At 41.4% G+C, this 22,889-nt stretch overlaps 1 protein-coding gene across 1 annotated transcript in view; it reads right to left on the bottom strand.

Moving 5' to 3' along the window:
* Nucleotides 1–22,889, bottom strand: part of AKAP6 (A-kinase anchoring protein 6) — a 413,166-nt gene that overhangs the window by 377,835 nt on the left and 12,442 nt on the right. Inside the window, exon 2 of the mRNA XM_037900577.2 lies at nt 5,027–5,238. The gene's annotated coding sequence lies outside the window, so the exon portion shown is untranslated. The remainder of the gene's footprint in view (nt 1–5,026; nt 5,239–22,889) is intronic.

Here is a 22,889-nt window from a genome sequence, read left to right as displayed (position 1 = left end):
TTGTCTGAGAGCCCCAGACATAGTAAACTGAAGAGTACTTAATTTTTTGACCTAGAAGAATAAAGAGCCTGAGTCAGCCTTGCTGGGATTCAAACTTCCCAGGAGTCAAAGAATTTCAAACCCAGTAGTTAGATCATTATACAGGGCAGGAAAAAAGGTACCGTTTCTGCACGATCAGAGTCTTTCCTTTTCCCAGAGGCTTAATGGCAATCCATGCCCACAATACACAGCTTTTCCTAAGGCTTTTTAGCAACAAGCCAAAATTTTATCCAGATAGACAAGGCTCTATCAGCACCTGACATCTTCCTGTGTGCCCAATACACCAGAAGGGATGTTATTTATTCAATTTTCAAAATTAGGAATACAATTCCAGTTAAATAAATTTACAAGAGACACACACACAGATTTGGTTAAATAGGTAAACAAATACCCTCTCCTTTATTTTAAATGAGAATTTAACTCATTACATATAATAAAATTGAAAATCCTATAAAAAAGGGCTGATGAATTAACACAAGCAATGATCTGACCCTAGCTGAAGAGAAATTCCAAGTGTTCTCTCAGTGCCTGTCTCTCTAGATATGCAGCAGATTTAGCCATCCTTCAGGAATGCTGAAGACCAGCCCACACCTCTGCCCTATACATTAACTTCTCTGGTCACTCAGTAACAGACTTAAAGGTGGCAATTCTGCAACAGAAAAGCTTCAAAAACAGACTCCAACGAGAAACTGCTGAGCTTGAATTAATATGCAAACTAGATACCATTAATTTGGGTTTGAATAGAGACTGGGAGTGGCTGGGTCATTACACGTATTGAATCTATTCCCCCATGTTAAGTATCCTCACACCTTCTTGTCAACTGCCTAAATGGGCCATCTTGATTATCACTACAAAAGTTTTTTTCTCCTGCTGATAGTAGCTCATTTTAATTAGCCTCTTATAGTTGGTATGGCTACTTCCACCTTCTCATGTTCTCTGTATGTATATCTCTTCTTACTATATGTTCCATTCTATGCATCCGATGAAATGAGCTGTAGCCCACAAAAGCTTATGCTCAAATAAATTTGTTAGTCTCTAAGGTGCCACAAGTACTCCTGTTCTTTTTTGATTAAGAGCATGTGTGCCTGTTTAATAAGGGAGGTGGCTGCCTGTACTGGCTCTCCTGGAAAGGGGAAAGCATCCTAATGTCTCTGTCATTAAATATGTCCATTTAAAAGTGTATGAACATAGACCTTCATATAAGGGTGAAACTCCCCTCACTGGACCTCAGCCTCCCTATTCTGCTCTTCAGCTGAGAGGAGAATTCTGCCCTTAAAAGATTTTCCTCAAATCCCCAGAGATAATTAGTTTTAGGATGAACCCTTACAGTCCGCTTTGCATCCATGTATTATTAAACATATATTTTATCCTGAAACATGATATTCTAAATAAATGGCTAATATCAATATGTCTCGTTAGTGTACACTCACCTCAGTATAACACGAGGCATACAGCACAATGTAATATCAATTCAGTGTCTACTGTAGAAGGGAAGCAGTGGATTACCAGTATGAATCCTGTATGAATTCATATTGAGCAAGGATTTTCTTAAATACAGGGGCCTGAATACCAACACTATTGACCATCTGCAGCTCCCAATGAAGTCAATGGCACTCAGAACCTAGAAAATTCAGGCCTCAAAGCCTGTCAGTTTTTACATAGCTCAGTAATTAATTTTATATTAGGGGTGAATAAATAAAGAGACATTGGGAGGGATTTTCAAAAGTGCCTATGTGACTTAGGAGCACAAATCTCAGTGACTTTAATAGAACTTGTGCTCATAAGATACTTATGCACTTTTGAAATGACCACCAATTTTGATTCAGCTTTGGGTTCTGCTGTTGAACGTAACATTTGACCAATTCACTGCCAACCTCCTTTTCTAGTTTACACTCTAGGGATGGGCTCCTGGGCCAATCAGAAGAAGACAGCCCTCTGCAAAAATAAAAATAAAATAAAAAAAAAAATCCAGGGCTGGGAGCTTTGGAGCACACGTGTCTTCCATGTTGATTCTGCAGTGGGGGGCGGGGAAGTCTGTTCTACATGTGAGGCATGATAATTGCATTACAATTTGCTGACCCAAACATCTGACTAGTGTCAATCTTGTGTGCATTGATGCTGGAGTTGGTCTGTCAGACTGTATGACTGCTGGGTTGGGAGGAGCCAGATTTTGTTTGACCCCCTGCACTCAGCTCCATGTTGCATAGCAATTGTTAAAATTAATGTTCTATAACAACATTCTTACCAAGATAAAGTAGTAAGTAAATCTGCAAGTGCTTTAGGTGGTATCTCCGTTTCTCATCACATCTCACTGTACAAGCGTGCACACAAAACTCTAGCATTAATACAGGAGAGTCTCCCCCCACCACCACTCTATGTGCAGATATAGGCAGGATTTTTCATTTCCAGAACAGTCCAAATTCAGGCACTTAAACAGATTCTATTAAGAATCTGTCTGATTACAAACATTATTTGTTTCAGGAATTATGAACAAAAGGATACAATGGAAACAAAATTGAAAGCACCCTGTAGGTTTGCTGCTTTTGATCCCTGCTGGAAACAGGCTTTATTGTTCTGATCATGCCATTATACCTTAACAACAACCAGAATTGCGTTGTTATTTCTATTAAGTTTCTACAGCAAAAGAGGCCAAGATTGTTGGGAAGGAAAATTTCTATTTTTTTAGTACCACTCTCGCCAACTGGTGCCCCCTCCCTCATCTCTCTCTCTCTCTCACACACACACACACACACACACCTACCCCTGCCCTCCCACACCCTCTAGGGCATACATTAAATAAACAGTAAAACCTCACTAATTAAGATATTCAGCTGGATCTGAGATCAGCACTGGCTGTGTTGTTCCAAGAAGCCAGCATTGTCATACAATATCGTATGTCAGTGGGTGTTTCCAAAGCAAACAGTGTGTGTGTTGGGGGGGGGGGGGGGGGGGGGATAGAGAAAAAAGCTTTGAAAAATGTAATTTTCAAATTATTAGAAAAATCCTAAAATCATTTGCACTGTACATCATCCATTCCTTTACAATTTCACAGGACTTGGTCTCCCTAAACTATTTTCTATCATTCATCGGAAAGTCTAGTCCTGACAAATTCTAGTGACAGTGCAAATCATTATATACAAAGTCTGAAGAATACATCTTATAACGTACTAATAATGTCATGTATTTCATCCAATCCTAAGATGTTTTCTCTCTCTACCAACCTTTAATTACATCCATGCTGATGATGGATGTTAAGGCATGAATTGATCCCCAAAAGTTGTTAGCAAAAATGCATTATTCACCAGAATTTCCATAATTCAGCCACCAGCCAGACATCCTCCCTCTTCCTCTTGCTAACTCATACCTTCTGAGTGTGCATATTGAACACCCAGTGATTCGAGATTACTCCTTTTACACCATAAAACCACCACAATTCATTTTAACAATCACAGTAAGTAAAGCAATATCACTATGATAATTATCTACCTTTTTGTGTTCTGCAGTTTAACACAAAAGATATGCTCAGACCCCATTGGAAACAGTGTATATGATGCAGTGCAGACTGTCTAATTAAAATCTAGGAGCTCCATTTCAGCTAGTGCCAGATGAGACCATCATGCCTGTCCTTATGAAAAGCAATCAGATCTGATTACATGTACTGGTTTTATGCTTCATATTTAAATGCTTTTTGGTCCTTTATATCTGATGAACAGCACTAAAAGATTAGTGGTTCCTATTCCTTCCTGCTATACTTTTGAAATACAAACTAAAGCTGAGCAACGCAGAGCCAGAGACCACTCCCTAATTCCCAGTGGACATATTATATTGATCAATTAAACTGACATGGGTCTGGTCTTTTCTTTGCTTCTAATCATCTAAACGTTCAAAAAAACAAAAACAAAGAATTAACATTGTTCTATCCAAGCCAGTCAGATTAACTTGGAAGTTAAGTAAAATCAACGTGGCTGCCGGAAGCAAGACCATGGTATAAAATAGAAGCCATTAGACATTATAAAGAGTTTCTAAATTTTGCAGGTATTGTGTTATAATTCAGTTGATGGTGTCCTAAAATGTATATATATTTTCCCCATACCCGCAGAGGGAGCAATCACAATTTTTCATACTCTGTTTTATTCATGTAATGAAAAGATCAGCAACACCGGAAAAGCCTAAATCTTTGGCTACTTTGGCTACTAAATCTTTTACTGCAATTGCAGCAGAGAAGAGAGACTTGTTTTTACATCTAATAAAGAGTATATCTTAGATCCACTAAATACATATTATGGTTTATTAACAAAAAGAGACGGAAAGGAAAGAATTCAGTGATACAGCTGGAAGCTTTCGGGCTTTCAAAATAAATACTTGAAAACAAGGGATAAGAGAATTCAAAAAATGGTGTCTCATTGCTTTGTTTTTAAAATACCAACTGCATAGTATAGAACAGAACCACTTTTCAAAGCAATACAGTGCCAATTGCTTATTCAGCATTGTGTAGCATTTTGTGTACTACCATATTATTGAAAACCCAGTGAAATTAAATAATATTCACACTGCACACCACAGAAGAGTTCATAAGTTAAGAGAAGAGTGCTACAGAAAATATTAATCCTTCAATATAAGAAGGAGGGAAAGGATTATTCTACCTTTGTGACACTATAATTGCGAACAGCTATATGTTCTATTTCAGAGAAAAATCATAGTGTTATAACAATAATTTAGATGTGAAATTCAGATATATTCTGTAGTGGTCCTCAGGATATCATACACAAATACAGCAAGGATCATTATCAATATTTCTAGCTGGCTGAGCCTCCTGTAGGCCTTTGTCTTAGCCTAACTGCCTGAAAAAGATATTTAGGCATGCAACATCTTTCTTCAAAACCCATTTTCACGAGGCAAATCCCACACATTCTAATTTTAGAAGAGACTTGTACAAAATCAGGAAAGCAGTGGTGCAATTAAAAACAAGCCTACATTTAGTACTTACCATCTCCTGTTCAAACCATCCTCTTTTGATGTTTACGGCACATCTGTGGGATGCAATACTAGGAGGTGCCTTGTGTGACCTGCTGCATGATGCTGTGACATCAGTTCAGATGATGCAGCTCATTATGGGAAAGACTGCTGTTGCCATGGCAACTGAGATGTGATAGGAATCCTTACTGCATTTCCAGGGGAGCCTGAGACAATAAGGAAGCCCTTTAAAGAAACAGACAAAATGCAAAAGGACTCTTAAAGTGCCATGCCATAAGGTAATAGTGTCCATGTAACAGTACATGTTTTCTCATTGAGTTCAAATTTAGACAGAAAGAAATTATTCCCCCACTATGGTAACAAATATAGACACATGAGTTTACAATTATTTCCATATAGGGCACTTAAAATTTAACTATAAATTCATTAATGACAAACAATTTAATAAACTAATATTGTGTTTAATACACAAAGATGCTTGTTTTAGAAGATTTTCTGCCATTTTAATATTAAGCTGTTGTAACATGAGCAGTTTAAGGAATAAAAGGTGCCACTCTGCCCCACATCAGATGTGAGAGACTTAGAAATTCTCCTTGCTGGTACAAAAAACAAAACTGGATTAAAAACTTTTACGTTCTCAACATTTTGTGCTGCTAAATAAGTTACTGTGCTTTGTTTTCAAAGAAAAAAAAAACATTTCTATTCACAAGAGGGCTGGAGAAGTTTCTAGCCAGCCAAGTAAAAACCTCCTTATAATTTTTCAGCTGTAGGCCAACCTGCAGTACCATCTGCATGCTGAGTAGCCTGGCTTTCATCTGTCCATGAGGCAGACACACAAATGAAGATTTAGAAAGCTTGTAGGCAATCTGCATGCCTCCTGGTCCACTCTACCCTGAGCCTCCTCCTCACAGCAGTTGAAGGGAAACATACTGAAAACAAAAGAACATCCTCCTAATTTGCATAGGGCTTTGGATTGGTAGATCAGACTGTTAGAAATTACCTTCAGCACCTGGAATCCATGCCCCCATCCCTTGCAATAGCATCAGTAGGGATGTGACACACAAGTATTAACTAGAACGGTGAGAAAATGAGAATTCACAACTGAAGGAAAACCAGCACATTTTTGGCTTTTTGCCAATTCTTTTGGATGAAAAAGAATCTGGCAAAACTGTTTTTCCCTTCCATGAAAATCCCTTTTTACATGGTAGAAAAGGACAAAAGACCTGGACTTTGTAAGCTGTAGGCTCGGGCCCAAGGGGAAACAGAGGCCAAAGATCCAAGGAGAATTAGGCCCTAAAGGTGTCCAATAAACTCTGGAACCAGTGTTGGGACCAGAGCTGTATGACCCACTAGATCTCAAACTACATGTAAGAAGTTCCTTTACTCATGATTTTAGATACTGTGTCATAGGCAATTACTAAAACCTATGTCAGAAAGTAAAAAAAATAGGGCCTTAGATCCTCTGCTCAGAGCATCAACTGCTTGTAAAATACAAAGCCTCTCCCTACAATTAGGGATGCTCATGGCCCTTGTGACCTGTACTGGACCCTTGATGGCCCCAAGTACTTTCAGTGCTCCATTCATGCTTATAGAATCATAACTGGAAGGGACCTTGAGATGTCATCTAGTCCTGTTCCCTGCAGTCATGGCAGGACTAAGTATTATCTAGACCAATAAGTTCTAACTTAACCCCATACTACTGCAAACGAAGAACCCCAACCACAAGGTACTCTCAGACCACACTGAGACTGGTGTTGAGAATAAAAGTTTGGACAGAAAACCTGTAAGGATTGTTCTATCCGATTCAGTCAGAAAAATTTGGAAGATAAGTATGCGCTCACTGAGGTCAGAACAAACAAGTAGTTCCGACCTGAAATCTATGGGCACAGAGAAAGACCAGAGCAAGAATGATTATATTGAAAAAATAGCAACTGTGAACCCTAAACACAAGACAGACTCAAGATAAAAGCTCATGCTCACAAGATATTTACAGTTCATTTTTGGGTGTTTATCCACAGAGAACGTTTTAATTACTTCCACAAAATAAACAGACATTAACCACAGAAAAATAGGATTCATGTTCGTTTGGTACATTGAGTCCAGGAAATTGATACCATGGTGATCCGCACATTATAAATACTTAGAGAAGACTCAATCAAAGTAACTTAACATTCTAAAAGTTTAAGTAAAGGGATCTCTATTTCTCTCCTTCCAATTGCTGTTTGGTAGAATTTTTTTTATTACTATTGCTACTATGTGGAAAAAGTGAATTTTATATTTTCTTATGAAGGTGATTCAAATTCATACAAATAGCTGAGTGGGAATGAATAATAAGCTGGCTGCTAAGAACATCTTGTGCCTCCATAAGCCTGACCTTTGAGTTGCAAACCGCATTGTTTTTTAATAATGTAATTGCTGTGGGAGATCAAGATCACAGAAGCTGGACAAGCGCAGTGTTGCAATTTGAGCAAATGGGATTGCAGAACATTAACAACCTCCCTCAGAACACCATCCATGCCAGCATGGATGTCACTTCCCTATAAGCCAACATGCCTCACAATGACAGCATAGGTGTCTGTCTCATATTTACAAGACAATGGACAACCCTCAGATATTCACTCCGAACACATCACCAAACTCATCCATTCCATCCTCACCTATAACAATTGTACATTCAACAACACACACACACACTTCATTTGGGGGGGGGGGGGGGGGGGGCGGGGAGAAAAGGTCATCTACCATACATAGTATGGAATACAAGTTTGTAACCAGATTGGGAATAGGGAGGGAAGACAATGAAATCCAAATCATTTTAAACCACCACACTAAAATCAAAGCATAAATTGTTCAGTAGGACAATCTTGGGAAGGTGCATATGTAGGACCATGTACTCAAACCCTTTATAGCAAAACTGGTACCATGTGACTGAAAAGGATGCGTGGATCTGATCTGAAGGGGGCTTCTCAAAGTTTTCCAGTTGCGCCATTTCCTCCCTAAATAGCAGTATTAGACCCTACTCTCAACCTTAACCCATCACAGTGTAATAATGTAGATACAGTTAGTTCTATAGGTAGACAATTTCAGTTCAATATACTTTAATGGAAATGCATAGATATTCCCATTCCCACTTTCAGTACAGCCTCTTCACTCCCCTTTAACGTAAGGTTGCAACGTGTATTTTCCCCCAAAGACTTGCTTTAAATACCTGATAAAAATTAATATAGCTTTTTGACTCAAATTATCTCAAAATAGTAACTAAAATAATTCACTCCAGCTATTAGTAGCCATTGTTTCTCTTTACTATCAAGTTCTGGATTGGCAGGACATAGTGTTTAACTTGTGATTGGTCCATATATCTCTTTGCAGTTATACATTTCCTGTCTATAAGCAAAACATGAGCTGCAGTTGTATTTCAATTAAAAACATTAAACAGGAAAAATAAATAGCATTTCCCCTTTCCCTCAGCAGGTATGTCTACACTGCAACGTAAGCGCAGGATTAGTGGAACTCGAGTCAGCAAATCTTGGGTTTGAGAACCAAGAACCTGAATGCCTGCACTGACCGTAGGTTGGGAATATTTGAACCCAGGACCCAACATGCACATTGCAGTACACAGGCCTGAGTTCAACCAACCATATTCCAGACTTCCTAGTGCCTCCTGAAACATGGCCGCTCTAGCCCTTTGTTCATAGTGCAGCATGAGAAACACTGGCTGTCCAACCCTGGGAGATACAGGACATTCGAACAACCCACCAACACATCCTGCCAAGGCATCATTTTAGTCTGTGCACTCCCAACAACAGGGAGGAGTTGCCATTTGAAGAACTTTCCTCACTTGCACTTTCACTGTTGTTTAAGGAAATGGGCAGAGTTTCCGTGAGATGCTGGTGGACATTTCGACAGTATTCTCTGAACCTCTGAAGGCACCTGACAGAGCTAATGATGAAAGAGGAGGATGACACTGACAGACTCAAAGTGACCAATGCTGCTTATGACACCCGGTACAGCTGCTGATGCCCCCTACGTAGACAAGCGCTTCTGAAGCAGGGCCACAAGCAGAGACAGGTGGGATCACCTCATTATGCAGATCTGGGATGACCAGCAGTGGGTCCAGAATTTTTGCATGAAGAAAGTTACATTTCCCAGAGTTTTGTGAGCAGTTTGTCCTGAGGGTAGCCAGGCCACTCCAGAAGTGTATTACTATAACTGTCTGGAAGCTGGCTATCCCAGACTGCTACTGGTCCATTGCCAACCAGTTTGGTGTTGGAAAGTTGACTGTAGAAAAAGTGGTAGTGGAGGTTTCTGAGGCAGTCAGGTATGTGGTTTACACCAAGGTGATGGGAATAAAAGATATTCCTGGAGTAATAGGGTTTCCAGACTGCACTAGGACCAATTATGGAACTCAAATGCCCAGAGTTTGCCCACCTCAAGGAGCCCATAAGTACATAGTCAAAAAGGGTACTACTCCATTATGCTGCAGGCCCTCGAGGGCCATAGGAGGCCAATTTATTAATGTCAATGTGGACTGCACTGGAGAAGTTCACAATGCTAGGGTTTTCTCTACATTTATGGACAGGCTGGGACACAATTCCCACCAGTTGACATTGTCATAAATGGAGTTGCTTTCCCAACAGTTATTGCTGGGGATGCTGCATACCCCCTTTTGCCTTGGCTTATGAAACCATAACTTGATCTCAGAGGCCCTGGCTAAAGAAGGTTTAGTTACCTTCTTAGCAGGTGTACAATGGTGGCTCAGTGAGTGCTTGGCAGATTGGAAAGCTGCTGGTGCGGTCTATAGACCTGTTGGAATTCCAATTTCATCAACGCTGTCTGCATTGCTGTGGCTCGCTGTGCTCTTCATCTTTGTGAAGCCAAAAGGTGAGCCAGTTGCCCCTGAATGGGCCTAGGACAGTGACGACTAGTGAACCAGTACACTTTGCCAAAAAGTACAGCTACCACAGCTGGAGCTGGACACATCTGGCCAACAGAAGTTAAAGACGCTTTATGCTTCCACATCATGGACTTGCATGGGCCAATGGAAGAGGGAGAAGAATACCTTTATGAGTGTGCTTGTGCATGTTGACAATGCATTATTTAAGCAGTGAGGGGAGGCTTGATGGTCATGCCATTCATAAACACAGTGCATGGCAACTTGTGAAATGGAGGGACAGGGAGAACTGGATTTATAGTATGGATTATTGTAGATCGCTATAGTGAAACAGTGTTTGCACACAAATTCAAAGTTATCCCTTACGTGTTTATCTTTATTATCTAAAATACATGTTACATGACGTGAGGCAGTGATGGCAATACAATTTCCTCAATGAAATAAAATTTTTATTTTTGAACATTAGAAAAGCACAATATTAAACAACTGAGTTGTGCTAACGGCAGATGGCCTACCAAAAATACCAGTAACACCAAAACCTTTAACAAAACCACGAACAAGTGCAAACAATGGAAAAATTTCCACGACAAAACCCCCTGACTGTAGCGTGGCCCCTGCTCTCCTCTCATGTTTGCCATGTACTGGGCACCAGGACAGTGACATCCATGGGGGACATTTGGCCTAGCCATCTGATGATCAGGCCCAATTGCATGGCCCACCCAGCCGTGGAAGGAATTGTCCAAATTGTGCCTGGTCTGCAGCAGATTGCTCCATGGAGCAGTGTTCCCTCTAATTTTTTTCATTCCTGTGCGGAATGAATTTTGTTATGTACACCATATCGAGGTGATGTGCAGACATGTGCCACCGGTAGAAACCAAAAAACCAAGATATAATATTAAGGCTGTCAAGCGATTAAAAAAAAGTAATCATGATTAATTGCACTGCTAAAACAATAATAAAATACCTTTCATTTAAGTATTTTGGATGTTTTCTACATTTTCAAATTGATTTCAATTACAACACAGAATATAAAGTGCACAGTGCTCACTTTATATTCTTGATTACAAGTATTTGCACTATAAAAAAAATAGTATTTTTCAGTTCACCTAATACAAGTACTGTACTGCAATCTTTATCATGAAAGTTGAACTTATAAACGTAGAATTATGTAAAAAAACTGCATTCAAAAATAAAAAAGTAAAATTTTAGAGCCTGCAAGTCCACTCACTCCAACTTCTTGTTCAACCAAACGCTCAGACAAAAGTTTTTTTACATTTGCAGAAAATAACGCTACCTGCTTCTTGTTTACAATGTCACCTGAAAGCAAGAACAGGCATTCTCATGGCACTGTTGTAGCTGGCGTCACAAGATATTTACATGCCAGATGCGCTAAAGATTCATATGTCCCTTCATGCTTCAACCACCATTCCAGGGGGACATGTGTCCATGCCGACAACGGGTTCTGCTCAATAATAATCCAAAGTAGTGCAGACTGACATGTTCGTTTTCATTATCTGAGTCACATGCCACCAGCAGAAGGTTGATTTTCTTTTTTGGTGGTTCAGGTTCTGTAGTTTCTGCCTCGGAGTGTTGCTCTTTTAAGACTTCTGAAAGCATGCTTCACACCTCATCCCTCTCAGATTTTGGAAGGCACTTCAGATTCTTAAACCTTGGGTCAAGTGCTGTAGCTATCTTTAGAAATCTCACATTGGTACCTTCTTTGCCTTTTATCAAATCTACAAGGAAAAAGTGTTCTTAAAATGAACATGTGCTGCATCATCATCCAAGACTTCTATAACATGAAATATATGGCAGAAGGCCGGTAAAACAGAACTGGGGACATACAATTCTTCCCCAATGAGTTCAGTCACAAATTTAATTAATGCATTTTTTTTTAAAATGAGCATCATCAGCATGTCCTCTGGAATGATGGCCAAAGCATGAAGGGGCATACAAATGTTTAGCACATACCTTGCAATGCTGGTTACAAAAGTGCCATGTGAAAGCCTGTTCTCACTTTCAATCAACATAGTAAATAAGAAGCCGGCAGCATTATCTCCTGTAAATGTAAACAAACCGTTCATCTTAGCAATGGGCTGAACAAGAAGTGGAACTGAGTGGACTTGTAGGCTCTGAAGTTTGACGTTGTTTTGTTTGAGTGCAGTTATGTAACAAAAAAAACCCCAAAAAACCCTTACATCTGTAAGTTGCACTTTCACAACAAAGATTGCATTACAGTACTTTTATCAGGTGAATTGAAGAAATACTATCTTTTGTTTATCATTTTTACAGTGCAAATATTATAAATAAAAAGTATACACTTGATTTCAATTACAACACAGAATACAATATATATGAAAACGTAGAAAAACATCCAAAATATTTAATGAATTTCAATTGGTATTCTATTTTTTAACAGCGCAATGAAAACGGTGATTAAATCACCATTAATTTTGAGTTAATCATGGGAGTTAACTGCGATTAATTGACAGCCCTATATAATACAAATTTTTTAAAAGTTACCATAGGGATCATTACTCCAGCCAGGACAGGTTAGACATTTTAGAACTCACTACTCAAAGAATTAAATTTAAGCGTAAGAAATAAAAATTATGAAACGCATAGACCAGTCAAAGAACTAAAACAACACACTTTGAAAGAAGTATTAAGAAGTAACAAACAAGACCACCACAAGTAAGTGTTGGAGGGGAGTGTGCGTGTATGTGAGAGAGACAGACACACACACAGTGTGTGTGAGAGAGAGACATGCATTGCCCCTTTAATTACACTGCTCTTTTAAGTAGATCTGTATGTTCACACACAGCAGCAGCTGCCAGCAAGCTCCCTCTGTCCTGAGCCCTGTCAGGTCCCCGCCCTGCTCTGTGGCTACAGGATACAGGGGCTGAGAGGGGGCCACCCTGACATCAGCATGTCCCCTCCGCCCCCTGCACAGCAAACAGGAGGCTCCCAGGAGCAACTGCAGGATGGATGGAGCAACCTGGCTGCAAAGCAGCATGGGGAGGAGCACCTGAACACATGCTGCCAGCTGTGCACAGCTCTGCTCATCAACTGGGTGGCACTTCAATCTCTCTTGGGCAGCTGCCCAAGCACGCAGCTTATAGGGAACACAGCCATGGAGGGGACTCAGGCTTGGGGGAGGGTGCAGCAGGAGCCTGCCATCTTAGAGCACAGCAGAAAGAACTGCTTGCGTGGCTGCTTTCACTGTCTTCCTGGTACATTCCCAACACTGCCAGCTTCTTCATTCTTTGTTGGTAAGGACAGCGATTCCTGGCACTCTTCTTAATAAAATAAAAAATTGAAGGTTTTGCTTGCCTCACTCTAGAGATTCAAAATCTGGCTCTGCTCCCATGACCAGGAAGCAGGATGCTTGATCAAGAACTTGTTCGGGTTAGTGACAACTACAAACTCAGGAGAAGGTTCACTGTGTTTGCAGCTCAGCGGTCAGAATAAAGGGGAAGGATTAAACGCTGAGATGTACTTGAACAGAGAAGGTTACCTCTGTTTCCTGGGAGTTGGTTGGCAACTCACAGGAGAGGACCTAGAACACCAACCCATGAGATTGTGGGAGTGCACTGGCAAACACTTAAGGCCCAGAGTGCAGCGTGGTCATGTCCCCAGTGGACAACAAGGCTTGAACCCTGGGTCCCAGCTGGACGCTGGCTCAGACTCTTATGACCATGGGTCCAAACCAGAGTCCGAGAGATCTGCCTGTATGCAGATGGAGAGCTAGGGATTGAGCCTCAAGAATTCCAAAGCCAACCCTTTCTCAGGGGAAATCTTTATGTAAAAACACTTTTTAAGGAATTATCTAGTATTTATTAGCTACCAACTTATGTTTTCCATACACAAATAGCCAACAGAGATGGAGAAAGCATAGCTTAAGTGTCGTATTGTGTAAATTCTTCCATCTTGAATTGCCTCAGACATAGAAGAAAAATCCTTTTATTTAAAGATGAAGTACACAGAGAACACAGCTCCGTACCTATACAGCTTGTATGGTTTGTGTGTGGGTGGTATGGTACAGAGGAAGGTCCAGTTGTTGCTTTCAAGGATTTTACAATCTAATCCAGGGAAATAATTTCTCTAAACCATCACTCCCAGAGACTTTGTATATTGCCTTAAATCAATGCTATCGAAGAGGATTTTATTCAGACATCCGCTTCTGATGGTGGGGGTGGGGGGTAAAACCACCCACTTCATGCTCTCTGACAATAATTCTATGCTGTCCCTTCTACCCAGCCCTAATAAGCCTCATAATATTCCTTTGTGGTTATGCTGAATATTAGAGACTCTCTGTTCTAGAATCAATCTTAATCTGTTCTCTTAGACTAAAGTAGGAGAGGGTAGAACAATAGTTCTGCTGCACAAGTCCTCCATATTGCTTAATGAGCAGCCTCAGCTAGGAAAAAGCAGCAGTATTCCCATAATTACACAATCAGTTAGCCATTAGAGCCATATGGTTGCCAGTTCATCTCTAGAATATTGGATCACTCAGTCATACCAAGTATTTAACCACTGAAGTAGCTGCCTATGTAATAGCTATGTTCACACCTGTTACAACACCTTGAAGGGAAACCAGGTTGTTTCTTTTCCATCTGTCTAGGTCTCCCTGAGGTAACAAGGTTAAAAAGGATGGAAACACACAGTTTGTCACTTTTTACAAGAAGCTGACCTGACTCACTTTCCAAAGGCTGATTGAGCTTCTGCCTGAAGTTGTAGTTTGCCTCTTCCCTGCAGCACAAATGAAAAACCAAGGTCCAATAGCTCATTTCCCTCAATTAAACAAATCCTCTTGAATTAAACATGAATACTGCTAATAAACATTTGCAAGTGATAATTAAACTGACAAAGTGAACCTACAAACCAGGCAGAATTGAGACAAATAAATGGACTCAATATACACTACAGAAGTGTTTTCCTTGAAATTTTTTATGACCTAGCATCATATTTTGACAAGATTCGATGTACAGTGTCAAAGCAAGACAATACCCTCCTTCCCAACACATGAGAAGGGTAAATACGGTTGCGAGTAATGGAAAATTCTGCTGCCCACTAATGAGCTGATAGTAGTCTTCATATGGAGAAACACAAACTCTAGGTATAGCTCTGGACTAAATCCGATAATGTTAAGATACTCCAGGGCATGTTTTGCAGTGATATTAACAGTAACCTTTGACCTCGTGCCTTAAAACACCCAAGAATTATGTTATTAGTCCTTCAGAAGATTCCCAGGGAGGCCTTAAAAAATTACAATAGCATTCTTATTAAGAGAGATCAAATTAGATTAGTTAGGTTCCTCCCCCACTCCCCCTTCACTAGACATGAAACTTAAAATGGCAAAAAATTGAGTTCATGATCTTTCCTCTAAATGTTTCCCCATCTCTGTCTCTATCACAGTGGAGAGCACCACAGTCTTCCCTATCATTCAAGTCCTAATATTGGTTTCACCTTCAACTTGGCCATCTCTTGACCCGTGCATGCAGACTGTCTATTGCTGCTTCTTCCTGTACAAGATCTAACTTTCACTCTCTGCTAAAAAAAAAAAAAAAAAAAAAAAAAAAAAAAAACCAAACCACTCTTGTTCGAGCCTTGATCATCTCTTGCCTTGACTACTACAATCTTCTTCTCTTTGGCCTTGATGCATCCAAGCTCACCCCCTCCTCAGGTCAATTAAAAATTCGACTGCTAAATTCATCTTCTGGCTTGTTGTTCACTGAGACTTTCCCTCATCTTTAAGTCCCTCATCAGTGGCTCTCCTATTTCCACCTCAAAACAAACTCCAAAGCCTTCTCCTATTTATCCTTCCTACTATTGCAAGATGGTTGGCAAAGCAAAATGGACGCAAACCATCCATGATCACCCACTTCTCCCTCATGCACAATAAGTGATGGTCTCACACTTACCTCTACTCTCCTACCAGTGCCTTTCTTGTATCTTCCTGTTGTTTTTCCATCATATACGTAGATTATAAGCTCTTTGGAGCAGGTGCAATCTTTTTGTTACATATATGTGTAGAGCACATGGTCGGGGGACTAGGATCACTGAATAAGAGCTTCATAGTGCTGCCACAACACACTTAATGAACATCAGGAAGTGTTTATGACTTGCCCAACTCCAATTTTCCTTTAACAAAAATGACTGAACCACTCACGATTTCTCTTTTGTAACAAAAAGTGGAAATACTCAGCAGGCTCTGTTATCTGCATCCAAGGGCAACTCTGTCATTTTTTTCTTCTTTTAATAGGGCTGGTACTTTCAAGAGCACTTAATTCGCAGCTGGACTGCTTTAAGCTTCCCTTTCCTCTTAAAGGACAGCTAACTCAAGGGCATTCAATAGCTCCCAAGTTACCATTTTTAATAAAACAGGATAGCAAAATTAATCTGGCTACTGGGGGCAAAAGTCAACTGAAAGCTGAAGCTAGGAAGAGAATGGACAGGGGACACAGCAAGGAATATCTGAACAACAAATAAACCTTAGAGATTCTAGGTAGCCACAGGGTGTTAACATGTAGTATAGGAAAAAAATCATTAACAGGGAGAAAAATATTGTTACGCTTTAAGAAGTTAATGGCATGTATCAGATTGTTCGCAGAGAAACCTTTTCCCCATCCATGGCTATCAAAGTACAGAACAAGCCTAATGGTAGTGGAAACCCCCCCACATGGGACCTCACTGCAGTGCCTCCATTGTGTTCTGAAGGAGGAACTTTTACAAGGAGAGCAGCTCATTTCCCACTCCATTGCAAATTCTTGGCCTCTCTGATAAGACTGCGAGGATGCCAGAGCGTAACCATCAGCTAAGACTTAAAAAAGGTTCTACATACCATTTTCAGTATTTTTTTAAATTATGTTCCTCCCCATCCCCCAAACATACTATAGTAGAATAGACGTGCACTTTAACTGAGATCATTGTATCTATTCTGAAGAGTGAACTACAGTATGTAAAAGCGACTGTCAAACTCAACAGATCTGCCTCCTCTGTGGAATCCCACAACATATTGATTTGCTTTGTTAATAAAATAACTGTGTTCATTTATTCTTGTTTGGGGCTTCAGATCTAAGTTATGGACGAATGAGCTGGATTTGTGAAACAGAATATTGTTTGCCATTATTTTGAACTGTTGGACCAAAATCTGCTGTTATTTACACTTGTGCAATGCCACTGAAGATTTGCGGGGTTGCAAAGACGTAAAGCATGATTTGAAGACAGTGATTTTGCACCAGTGTAATCCAGGAGAGAATCAGTCTTCAGAATCTTTATTAGGCATGATGATTCATGAGCCCAAAAGAACCAACTTGTCTTTTAGATCCCAGTTTCAGTTTGTGGTGCTGACAATTCAAAAGACATTTAAAAATCAAATCAAATGTAGTCTGGAAATCAGACACAGAAGTGGAACTTCAATGTCATTTTTGCAGTCACATTTCAGACTACAGAACTCAGGGAAGTAGAGACTAGGTTTTTATTTTCTGATCTCCAAACAGGATGGGAAGTGAAGGAAGGATAGTGTACACACTACGCTTTAGCGCCCTTATTGCTTCACTTATAGTATAACTAAGCATTAGGAGAGACGTTTTCTTTCACTCTCCTGATCAGTGAAAAGTGATTACCTTTAAGATGGAGTGGGAATCAAGAAGTTGTTCAGATCACTGAGAATCAAAGGAAAATGAGGTTGGCCTCAGAGACATATTTGCTAGGCTTGATTGCTGGGGCAACCTGGCTGCAAAAGTAGTACAACCTTTCTTCAAGGTATTGTCAGCAAGTTCAATCCGATAAACCAAACAGAAGTGGCTTGAAACCCTACCCAGAAACCTGGGAAGGTTAAATTACCTCCCCTGAGCACCACTGATAAGCATTATTTCAGCACTCACAAGTTGTGACCTGGTGTGCCTGGGGCAGCCCTCACTGGAAACACCAAGTCAGGAAAGGCTGAAAAAGAGAGAGCAGATACTCCCAAGACTGGTAGCGAACACTGAAGTTAAACTCCCCAACCAGTCACAAACTGTGCTTCTGATCCGCACCCTGGTTATCAAGAAGAAAAAAGAAATCACACAGCCCCCTTTATTGCATTCCAGTCCTCTGGCTCCCAATCAGCACCTAGGGCCAGTACAGTGAGAAGTTATTTTAAAAACTCTGCTCACATATACAAAATGTTCTTTTGACCCTAAAAGGGTCAGCCAAGGTCTGAATCTTACCCAAAAATACCACACTGCCAGCCAATCCCTTAGTATCTAAAACTAAAGGTTTATAATAAACAAAAAAAGAACTAGGGATGTTAAATGGTAAAGCAGTCACATACATACAAAGACTTCAAAGTCCATATATATCAGTTCCTAGCAGTATTGGTGAGTTTGCTGGAACACATCCACAGCTTGGATAGGTCATTCAGTTCTTTGTTCAGAGCTTCAGTTTGTAGAAAAGTTACTCCAGAAGTAAGAAGCAGGATTGAAGACAAAATTGAAAAGATACAACTGCCTTTTATAGTCTTTTGTCATGAGGCTTGTGCTTCCTTTGTTTCAAACACAAGCTGCCCAGCATGTCTATGGACAGAACTCTAAGTCTCCAAGCCATGCCCCTACATGCCTTGCTGAGTCATAAGGTGTATCCCTTGCCTTCTCTCAATGGATCAGTTGTATAGCTTATGGTCCTTAATGGGCTATCAAGCAGGTTAGGCAGTGCTGAAATTGTCTGGGGGTGCCAGAAGCACAGCACAAGTTTTGAAATATAGACATACATATCTATAACCCAGACTACAAAGAGGATACAAACATATAAACAAGATTATATTTGGCAAATAACATTTTAGCAGATATCTTACATGGTACATGCGATAAATGAAGGGGGGAGGGATAGCTTCCTTTTATGGACACCCAGCCAGCCAGCTGTAAAATCCCCTTGGCTGTCTTGGCACTTGCTCTACCTGTAAAAGGTTAACAAGCCCACAGGTAAAAGAAAAGGAGTGGGCACCTGACCAAATGAGCCAATGGGAAGGCTAGAACTTTTTAAAATGGGAAAACAACTTCCCCTTTGTCTGTTGTTCTCCAGAGAAGGAGACACGGAGCAGCAATGCTGTGTAAGGCTCTAACCAGGTATGAAAAGTCATCGTCCATACCTAGAAGAAATCACTGGACAGGGAATGTTTAAATAGACACAAGCAAGTTTATTTCTTTATTTTGGCTTATGGCTCTCCTCTGTGCTAAACCCCAGATGCCTGTGTTTGCTTGTAACTTTTAAGCTAGACCCCAAGAAAGCTGTTCTTGGTACTTAATTTTTGGAATTGCTCTTTTAAAATCTAGCAAAAGCCTAAGTTCCAGATGTATTTTCTTCCTTTTTGTTTCTAATAAAATTTACCTTTTTTAAGGACAGGATTGATAGCAAAAGTTTATGTTAGCAACAAGAAGAAAGTCAAGGAAAGTGTGGGCCCCTTACTGAATGAGGGAGGCAACCTAGTGAAAGAGGATGTGGAAAAAGCTAATGTACTCAATGCTTTTTTTGCCTCTGTCTTCACGAACAAGGTCAGCTCCCAGAATGCTGCACTGGGCAGCACAGCATGGGAGAGGTGACCAGCCCTCTGTGAAGAAAGAAGTGGTTCGGGACTATTTAGAAAAGCTGACGAGCACAAGTCCATGGGACCGGATGCGCTGCATCCGAGAGTGCTAAAGGAGTTGGCGGATGTGATTGCAGAGCCATTGGCCATTATCTTTGAAGACTCATGGCGATCGGGGGAGGTCCCAGACGACTGGAAAAAGGCTAATGTAGTGCCCATCTTTAAAAAGGGGAAGGAGGAGGATCCTGGGAACTACAGGCCAGTCAGCCTCACCTCAGTCCCTGGAAAAATCATGGAGCAGGTCCTCAAGGAATCAATTCTGAAGCACTTAGAGGAGAGGAAAGTGACCAGGAACAGTCAGCATGGATTCACCAAGGGAAAGTCCTGCCTGACTAATCTAATTGCCTTCTATGATGAGATAACTGGTTCTGTGGATGAAGGGAAAGCAGTGGACGTGTTGTTCCTTGACTTTAGCAAAGCTTTTGACACGGTCTCCCACAGTATTCTTGCCAGCAAGTTAAAGAAGTATGGGCTGGATGAATGGACTATAAGGTGGATAGAAAGTTGGCTAGATCGTCGGGCTCAATGGATAGTGATCAATGGCTCCATGTCTAGTTGGCAGCCGGTATCAAGTGGAGTGCCCCAAGGGTTGGTCCTGGGGCCAGTTTTGTTCAATATTTTCATTAATGATCTGGAGGATAGTGTGGATTGCACCCTCAGCAAGTTTGCAGATGACACTAAACTGTGAGGAGTGGTAGATAGGATACCTATCCTACCACTGGGATACGCTGGAGGGTAGGGATAGGATACAGAGGGACCTAGACAAATTAGAGGGTTAGGCCAATAGAAATCTGATGAGGTTCAACAAGGACAAGTGCAGAGTCCTGCACTTAGGACGGAAGAATTCCATGCACCGCTACAGACTAGGGACTGAATGGCTAGGCAGCAGTTCTGCAGAAAAGGACCTAGGGGTTACAGTGGACGAGCAGCTGGATATGAGTCAACAGTGTGCCCTTGTTGCCAAGAAGGCCAATGGCATTTTGGGATGTATATGTAGGGGCATTGCCAGCAGCTCAAGGGACGTGATCGTTCCCCTCTATTTGACAGTGGTGAGGCCTCATCTGGAGTACTGTGTCCAGTTTTGGGCCCCACACTACAAGAAGGATGTGGAAAAAATTGGAAAGAGTCCAGCAGAGGGCAACAAAAATGATTAGGGGACTGGAACACATGAATGAGGGGGGATTTGATAGCTGCTTTCAACTACCTGAAAGGGGGTTCCAAAGAGGATGGATCTAGACTGTTCTCAGTGGTAGCAGATGACAGAATGAGGAGTAATGGTCTCAAGTTGCAGGGGGGGGAGGTTTAGGTTGGATATTAGGAAAAACTTTCACTAGGAGGGTGGTGAAACACTGGAATGCGTTACCTAGGGAGGTGGTGGAATCTCCTTCCTTAGAGGTTTTTAAGGTCAGGCTTGACAAAGCCCTGGCTGGGATGATTTAGTTGGGGATTGGTCCTGCTTTGAGCAGGGAGTTGGACTAGATGACCTCCTGAGGTCTCTTCCAACCCTGATATTCTATGATTGGATTTTTGGTGTCCTAAGAGGTTTGTGAATGTTGTTGGATTAGCTGGTTGCAACAGCTAATTTCCTTTGTTTTCTTTCTCAGCTCTTCCCCGAAGGGGGGTGAAAGGGCTTGAGGGTATCCCACAGGGAGGAATTCCCAATTGTTCCTTCCTGGATTCAAAGGAAGTTTTTGCATTTGAGTGGTGGCAGTATTTACCAAGCCAACGTCAGAAAAAAGCTGTAAGTTTGGGAGTGTAATACAAGCCTGGAGTGGCCAGTTTTAATTTTTGAAATCCTTGCGGGCCTCCACCTTCTGCACTCGAAGTGCCAGAGTGGGGATTCAGCCTTGACAGCACATCTGGCACAACTCATTGCCATTTTACAATATTGGTATTCATAATATCCTAAAGTGTCCCCCAGATTCCATACAGTGTCAAACAAGTACTGAATTTAAGAGTTTAAAAAACAAATAACTATTAGGGAGGGAGAGTGGGAGCCAACCAACCAACTTGGGAAAGCCAGGAATTAATAATCTAACATCTATTAGATGGGCCTGCTGTACTGGCAATTGTCTTAATCTTAGTCCTCTTCTTATGGTTGTGAGTGGCTAATGAAGTGAAGCCATTCATTCTAGAATTAGCCACTTCCCTCCTCAATCTGGTGTCTAGGATTGGCACTGTCCATTTCCAGACCTAAAGAAAGTACGGCCTGGGCTGCTCTGGGAGCTCTACAATCTAACCAAACTAGGTGATACAGGTTTAGTGGGATACAGGTTTAGTGCTTGTGTCTCACTGGAATCCCTCAAGGCTGCTGCTGCTCTCTGCAGCTTCAGCCCAAGTTGCCTCAGCTCTGTGCTGAGTCTTTGGAGCAAGGCAACTAGGACCTTTAGCCATCCTTGTCATCAGGGAGACACTCCCAGCAAAAGATAGAAGCCTTTTCCTCTTTAGCCTTGTCCAGGGTGCCTTACCCAGCCATGCCAAAGTGTGGTTGTGTTCAGTGTGACCCTTAACCCCAGGTATATGTGGTGCAGTTCACTCATCTGTTAGTTTCCCAGCAGGGATAATAAAGTTGCAGCATCCTCTAACTTAAAACTGAACTTTTACCAAAATGCCCCCAAATTGTCACATAACATACCTCCCTAGAAAGAGATAATGGGATGGGAGGGACCAGCTTGTGCTAGCTGAAGAGGACTATGGAAGCACATAGTGGTGAGAGAGGATGCTACAGGTCGGGTACTGGTGGGGAAGGCTCATTACTGCATCAACCCCCAGAAATCAAAACTTGGCCTTTTTTCCTTAAGTTCCAGCTCTAACCAAAACCTAGAAGGTAGTACAGGAACATCGAAGGTATCAGGAGGTGCAGCAAGGGGAGCTAAGATCCAGCCAGGACTACCCCTCTCTTCCCAGCCACAGAACTGTGCAGGCGATTGCATGCAGTCCTCAGTGGCACCAGCGTCTGTGCAGTCACCCCTCCTTGTAGCCATGTGAGCTCAGGGAAGATGCTGCTGGGAGGAGCCAGTGAGGAACTATGGGGCAGGAATGGAGAAAAGGAACTAAAGGATATGGCATCTTAAGTGCCCCTCTACTTCTGCCCCACCTCCCACAGTTTTTATCCTGGACATTCTCACCTCTGTGAGAACTCTTTGCTCCAAATTCTTCCTGTCCCCTCCTTCACTCCAGCCTCACTTGACCTGCCCTTCTTGCCCCCTCTCTCCCCTAACTCCCTCCAACATCACCTCTACCTTCCTTGTTCAGCTCATCTCCTCCCAACAACCCACTCATCCAAAAATAAAAAAAATGAGGTAAGTCAACCCACCCCTCTTTTGCCCCTTCTCCCCACAAAAGACATCATCAGCGTGA

Source organism: Chelonia mydas, chromosome 6, assembly GCF_015237465.2.
Source record: "Chelonia mydas isolate rCheMyd1 chromosome 6, rCheMyd1.pri.v2, whole genome shotgun sequence".
NCBI lineage: Eukaryota > Metazoa > Chordata > Testudines > Cheloniidae > Chelonia > Chelonia mydas.
The sequence above is the reverse complement of the archived record's forward strand: the minus strand, read 5'-3'. Positions and strand labels throughout refer to the sequence as shown.